We start from the raw sequence: 7215 nt of genomic DNA, 5'->3' as shown, positions 1-7215 counted from the left end.
GCTCTGCCGTGGGCGGGTGGAGGGACAAGACTGCAGCCCACTGGGGTGGTCCTGGGGGAGAGGAAGATGCCTCTGGTCAGGGGAGCGGGTTACTGCTCAAAGCGAGGTGCACCCTAAAGCCCCTTGATTTCCCCTGGGGACAGGGCAGGGAGTGCTTCCAGCCCAGGGTGGCGATGAGCCCCTCAGCTGCACACAGCTACATGGGACGCTATGGCCACGGCTTTTCCTTTACTAGGTGGAATAATGCCTAGGGCCAGACTCTTCGTAAAATACATCTAGGAGTTTTCGCAGCTTATGTCACTAAGGGTTACGTAAAGGCAGTATTAATAAGCCTGCTCCCTCCTGAAGTCAAAGTCAAGATTAACAGTTGCAAGATACTTTTTTTTTTTTTTTGCCCTTGGCTTCTTACTCATTAAGGCAAAAAGTATTCTATTACTTACTCTCTAGTTTCTACAGGGACATCCATTGCAAGAGCAGAAGTGGAGGTGACTTCACATTAACCATTTCTTTGCTTAGACCTAACAAGTAAAACCACAGGAGACATTAATTCCTGCAATGGAATGTCTTGCTCAAAGTTACTAACCATACAAAATTTCAATACAGAGCTGCTCCTCTTTAAGGAGATTGATCATGTATCCCTTACCCCTTCCACCTGGACCTCCAAGCCGCACACACAGCAACCAGCTAAGAAAGCAGATAGAAAACAGCAAAGTTTGCAGGAAGTCTGGTATCAAAGAGCCTCCCTCACCGAGTCTTTATGCATGAGTAACTTTTCTTTCAATCACTTTGACAGAGGACTGTCATAAACAAAGGAAAACATTTCAGTGGAATGTTGCAGTTTGAACTTTATTTAAACCAGCTGTAATCTAATCTGCATAGTCCTGGGGCAGTATCGAACTTCTGCAATAGCCAGGGAAACTCCAGAACAGTGACGTCACTCTGCACTGGGCCAAGCGTTGAGTCAGGGTATATTAAGGTGAAGCGTGTAATCTCACTTATGCTGGATCAAGTCTGGGAAAGTAGTAACCTAACTTCTTCCTAAACTTCTTAACACCTTAAGAGTGTGTGTGTGGGGGGGGGGGGGGGGGGAGTAAGAGCAATTACAAGATAATTCTGCAAAGCAAGAGTTAAAAAAAAAAATCCGTGTAAAGGCATATACTTTGATAGCAATTAGCTAGGTTAGTTTGAGACTAGTTGCATAAATGCATGTGCTGACCTAGAGGTTAAGGGCAAAACAGCCTTTAACAGTCTTGGAATACTCAAGTGGAAGAAGTGGTTTAAAAGCATGGTAATATTACAGGGTTGTAGACTATTAAAAAACACTTTTCATATTTGCTTTGCTGCTTATCTTATCACCTACTTCAGCTTTAATTCCTTCAAATTCATGATGGATTTTTATTTACACAGGTGCTGAAGTTGTATACATACTGTAGCTAGTACACAGGCTTGACAGTATTTAAATACCATGATTTTTAACACAGGTCACAAAACCAAGGTAACCATTTTATAAACTCAAGGTGGAGCTCTGCTAAAAGCCACTTAAGTAACAGGGGTTCTGTTTCCTAATTTTAACCTGTGAGGAAACCTAAGCCTTGCACTCTTTAAGTTTTGGGGGGGTTGGAGTAGAGAAGGAAGAATAAGACCTCTCAAACCCACTAAGGCAAATTTTCTAAGAGATGAATTGCACTTGAAGCAAGCTGGAAACCAGAGGTAATAAGGAAAAAAAAGTAAGTATTTTGTCATAGTCATGCTTTCTCCACAATTTTGGAATACTAGCAGTAGGGGGAATGCTTGAGAATGAAGACCGTGCAAGTTAGCTACATGCCCCTTCGGTCTTGTCACTAGGGTTTGAGGTGGATGCTTAAGATGATCAGAGCTCAGAATTGCTCTTTAAGCCAAGCAACTAATTTTAAAAGAAGTCAGGGGTATCTGTTGTCCGCACAGCAAACTGGGACTTCAGCTGTCAACGCAGTTTGCAAGCTGCACTATTCAAAGGGTGTTAATTCAAAACCTGGAAACACTGGAAGCAGGAAAACGGTGTTCCTAATCTCCTCAAATTTACTCTACCATGACATTATCATTTTGTAGAAGATATTTTTTTGTGGCCCTGCCCCCCCCCCCCTTACGTTTGGTCTAGTTGTTTGGGGTTTTTAAGCAGATCCCACGTGCATTAAAAAAAAAAAAAAGACTCAAGATTTTAAATTTCTCTTTGGAAGACAGCATTTTACAGTACATATGAAAATACTCTGGAAAAAACATACAACTTCATTTACAAAAACACCAAGTTATAAAGAAATTACAATAGACAGAGAGCATAACATTTGTTTCATATGATCAGAATTTCTCCCCACCCCTCAAAAAACCCTAACGCACTTAACTGGGTTAAGCAGTGTTATCAGTTTACAGAACCGGACCTTCAGTTTTCATGTAACCATGTAGAACAGCTCAAGGCTGTACCTTTCAAGTGGGTAGCAGTGTCACAACAGCCTTGGCTATTGCAATGTTTAAGTTACATCTTCAGCTGTGTGTTCTGAGTTTAGCTTTACTACCCAGTGACAACAAAGAAACCCCTCCAGGCTCATGCTGCAGCAGTGTTAAGACAAAAATCAGATACAATGGCATGGGACATGTCTATCATCTCCATACCTTGGTAGCATCCTCTGCTGCAGTTTCTTCAATATTTAAATTATTTATGGACCTCCATGGGAGGCAATACTTGGATAGTGCATGGCTGTGTCAGGCAGTGGAAAGCTACTAGCTGAGGAAGCTGAGCACCATTGTGATAGATGCACAGGAGTGTATGTGCTCAACGGGAAAATAGTTTCAGGGAAGAACAATATATGCACATGCACCAGGAAAGCACAAATGAATACAAGCACGTTCATACACACTTGAAACCACAACGTGGTTGCGGCAACTAGTTAACCTGTTTACATACATTCTGAATCCAAGTCACAGGGCAGCTTGGTTTTTGTGGCCTTTTCCAAAGCTGTTTCAGCTAGTGACAGATTAAGACTTTTAAAAAGACTAATAAGGATAACTCTTACAAGAATATATTTGGGAAATGAGGACTGAAAAAAGTTAAACTAAAAAGCATATTTTTGTTTACATCAATAAACGCATAGAGTATTGATGTGAGGTAGTCTAGGCACTAGAACAGTCCGTTCAGCTTTTCAGTTAGTCCACTGAGTAAAACCCCTTCCTAATTACATTGTCTGTAGATCTGCTGCTGACATCTTCTGGATTGCCACCGCCTTTGAATGCTGAATCCTGGCCAGTTAACTAGAAGAACAGAATACACAGACTCAAAATAACTGCTATTCTAAAGTTACCTTCATATTTGAGTACAGCTTCCAGTCAACACATTAAATGTATTCGTGGCCATTCTTAAAACAACATTTGGACAAGACTACCATTACCACGCAGGAATCTCAAGCCTCTCAGAAAGTCTTACTACCTAAATCTGTACTTGAAATATTCAATAGTAGGTAACAGTTCTGCAAGTTGATTCTTTACAAGTGTTAAAATTGAGTTTTTTCTAGTTGTTCTTTGCCTCTGCCTCAAATCAGAGGTCAAGCCACATGAACAGCTATTTAAGGAGAGTTATGTATAGCAATAAAACAAATCAAGCATTAATCTAAAGCTTCCACAAAAACAAGATTTAACAAGCAACTCCACACTCTGATTTCAGCAGTGGACAACCTATTGAGTAGGCTGCTGATTCCTAAAGCAGCAAAACTATCAATAGGCATTCAAAAATCATCTGCCAGAACAAGATTAGCTCATACTTTTACATTTATAAGATTCATATCCTCTTCATTTTGAGATAATTTTTTTTTTATTAAGAACTGCTTCCAAATAAGCCAGTTCATTTAGCAATTGGTCAGTGCAGTAATATACAAGTACAGTAGTATTTAGAGACCCTGCCACCAGACCAGAAACAGTCAAGTGCCAGATCTTGGAAAAAAAAAAAATTGTTTAATAGCTATACAGTATATTCAAGACAATTTCTCACATCTACATCCTAGTAAAACTATCATTATGCTTAAATTTAGATTCCTGAATCCACTGGGGATGTATATATGCATTTCTTCTCAGTTATGTCATTCATTGTACATCAATAACTAATTCTACTTCAATCCCTCCCTGGCCTAGCCCTCCTTCCTTACCTTTTCTCTGTCTACTGGTTTTTTGGGGCATTCTTCTGATGTAGGTGAATGAGGTCCTTCAGTGGTCGGTGAACAAGGTCATTTAGGTGCAGCATTCTTAGGATCTGTAATCGGAGTCCCACTTAATTCACGCTGTCCTTGGACAAAATGTGCTCTGAGTTGAGAAATTGTTTTATGTCCTGGAATGGTGCAACCAACTGGAGGTCCCAATGTTCTTATTGCAACTGTAGCCTCCATTTCTGCAGGAGATACCGAGCTTTTAGAGTTCAGCCATGAAATTAAAGACTGCATTCCACCCACTACTTCAATACATACTTGAATCAGTAACAGGAATGGAGAGTCTGTTAGACACTGATGGCACAACTACATGAAGTATCTTCTCTCTGTTGTTAGTACCATTAGATTTCTGATACACAGCATTTCTGTAAAAATCAGATGCTAGAGTTATAAAATGCTAGTTTGTAAATACTATACATTTCATTTCCAGAAAGTCCATGCAAGACAAGTGTCTATCTTCTTAGGTTGTTGTCACAGCTCTACAAACCAACAAACTCCCAGGCAATCTAGCATGAGATCTTCATTTTGCTGAACTTCAGACTGCAAATTTAAACTTAAACATTTTCTTCAGTGAGTCTCTAAGTACTTGTACTGTTTTCCAGCTTAGTAAATCCAGCACTCTGTAGCACTTTTCATGAATGTACCTGCTCTACCCATACAGGCATTCAATTTTATTTTTTTTAATGCTACTCCTACAGTCTGAACACAGCAGGCATTACACATTTGGTAGTCTTGGGCTCTCAAGATTTCATACTCCTCCTGTGCTGAAGTAGCTTGTGAACAGACTTCCCAGGAAGTGACAGACACTTTTACTGCCCGAGTTCTCATATTGCTGCACCAAGTCTAGCGTTTCTGTAATCAAGATCAGCACTTCATTAGAAAATAATACTGCTTGGCAGTAACCATACTTTTTGTTAGAAAGAACAGTTACCTACATATAAAACATTCTGGCTTCAAGTTACACACTAACCCAAGGGGATCTATATTCAAGACCAAATAATTTCTCTGGTATCAAGTTCTCCTTTCTTCCTATATGTGTTCATGTACATTAAATTAATTTTTTCAAGGATGTCTTTAACCTGTCTCCCGCCATGTGCCCAAAGGAGATGCCAGCTTTGTTCCTGAAGCCATTAGAGCCCTCCATGTGCTTATGAACAACATAGATTCAAACAAGAAATCCTGGACCTCATTCACATTGTGAGTCAGTTAAAAAGCAGCTTCTTCACAGTTTTAAGGGTATGGTGCTAAGCTTTCTCTCTCTGCTGTAGAAGTGTCCAATTTAGAAACCTTATGTAACGAAGAGGAATTATCTGGTGTTCTGGAGTCCATGTCTCTGCAACTGTCCAAACAGCTTCCATCTGAAGAAGTTCTTTTGCACTGAAGCCCACGAACATTTTGACTAGTACCTGGCATGCTTTGCTGAAACAACAACAAAAATAATGACGTCTTCAAGTAATTATTAAAGCAAAAAAAAATATTGCCAGAAGAGCCAAATGTTTATTATACCTTCTTTCTTTTCTGTAACAAAAAATAGTGGAGATGCTTTCTCTTCACATGAGCTGCCTCAATCTTCATACCTTCCTTTAGCACATTGAGGTAGTTAGCCTGGCTGTAAGCTAACAGGAAATTTAGTGTTGTAGCTTAGTGGGAATGTTTGCATTAGGGATTTGTCAAAGTTACATATGGTTTCTTTAGAAACAGCAAGCCTTTAAGTCTGTCCAGCCCAAACAAAGAACAAGAAGTTGCCTCAAGATGAACGTGACCTAAGATGCCCATTTCATATCCAGTACAGACCAGATACATAACAGCTATTTAAGTTCAAATATGCATTTATGTGCTCAGTTACAGCTGTGGTTTGCAAATCACGCAGCTCACATCTGAGCTGATTTTTAGCCTGAAGGAGATAATAGTCCTTAACCCTTAGTTTTCTGTTTGAAAATAGATCTAGACAACTTTCTGAATCAACCCAAATGTGCACAGCTGATGAGAGACCAGACACTTTACTCAAGATTCAGACTAATTTTTTTTAATTTGATATTTACAGCAGTGATTGTGGGTTTTTTCGTAACAGTTTTGTAACATCATATAACTTTCCAGTAATTTAGGTGTTAAAATTCTATCTGTCCAAGAAAGACTGGATTTTAGGGACATCTGACTTACCAGAACCACCACAATTTAAACCAGTTTTTCTTAACTGCCTGCAAACAACCTTTTATGCAACTAAAAAATGCTATACTAGCACAGAAGTTATTACAGAATTAAGTCACATTTAGGTAAGTTTAACAAGCCTATCGTGAGCATAACTGGAAAGTCAGCTTACTAACATACAGAGTGGGAATCAAAGTAAGGACATGCAACAAAACCAAAAAGGCTTATAAGTCTTTCTACAGGAGATCTAGAAGTGAAACAAAAGCACAAATATGAACATTCACACTAATATGAACACTTGCTTCAAAGTAAATTCAATAATGTTTTTATGTAAAAGTGAGATAAAGTTCATTTAACAAAAGCCTTCCAAACAGGGAGCCTTTTACTCTTGAGCCCATCAACTTGAAGTTAATCTTTGCCCTCTAAAAATATTCTCTCAAAGTCAAGGCACATGATAAAAGCTTTCTTGCACATAACTACTGGTCACTCCCACATTTGCCAAAGGATATCACACCTCTCAAGAAATACCTTTTCTGTTCAATCTCTCTGGATTCAAACCCTATATCTGAAACATACTACAGGCTGTGCTTCACTAAACTAAGAGCACACAGCTATGCTAATAAAGTTTGTGCATAGAAATACAGGATTTAACATTAGTTCTAGCCTCTTAGCAGTACATAAACCTTGTTGACATAATTTGCATTTGCCACAACACTGAAACACAGCGCCACTAGATCTAACGTACAAGACAAGCATCAGTTCAGAGAAGAGTGCAAGTCTGAGGAAGTCACCCCACCTGGCTTGAAACTCAGACAAGAGTTTTGATGCCTTTTTTCTGTGT

General features: G+C 39.3%; 1 long non-coding RNA gene across 1 annotated transcript; it reads right to left on the bottom strand.

The window, feature by feature from the left end:
* Positions 1 to 827: 827 nt before the first annotated feature.
* On the bottom strand, positions 828 to 4478 carry LOC115337817. Its single transcript, XR_003922255.2, has 2 exons — positions 4170 to 4478; positions 828 to 3282 (listed from the first exon to the last, which is right to left on the bottom strand). It is a non-coding gene; the product is annotated as an uncharacterized LOC115337817 (long non-coding RNA).
* Positions 4479 to 7215: the final 2737 nt, after the last annotated feature.

This window comes from Aquila chrysaetos, unplaced genomic scaffold, assembly GCF_900496995.4.
Source record: "Aquila chrysaetos chrysaetos unplaced genomic scaffold, bAquChr1.4, whole genome shotgun sequence".
NCBI classification, from domain to species: domain Eukaryota; kingdom Metazoa; phylum Chordata; class Aves; order Accipitriformes; family Accipitridae; genus Aquila; species Aquila chrysaetos.
The sequence above is the reverse complement of the archived record's forward strand: the minus strand, read 5'-3'. Positions and strand labels throughout refer to the sequence as shown.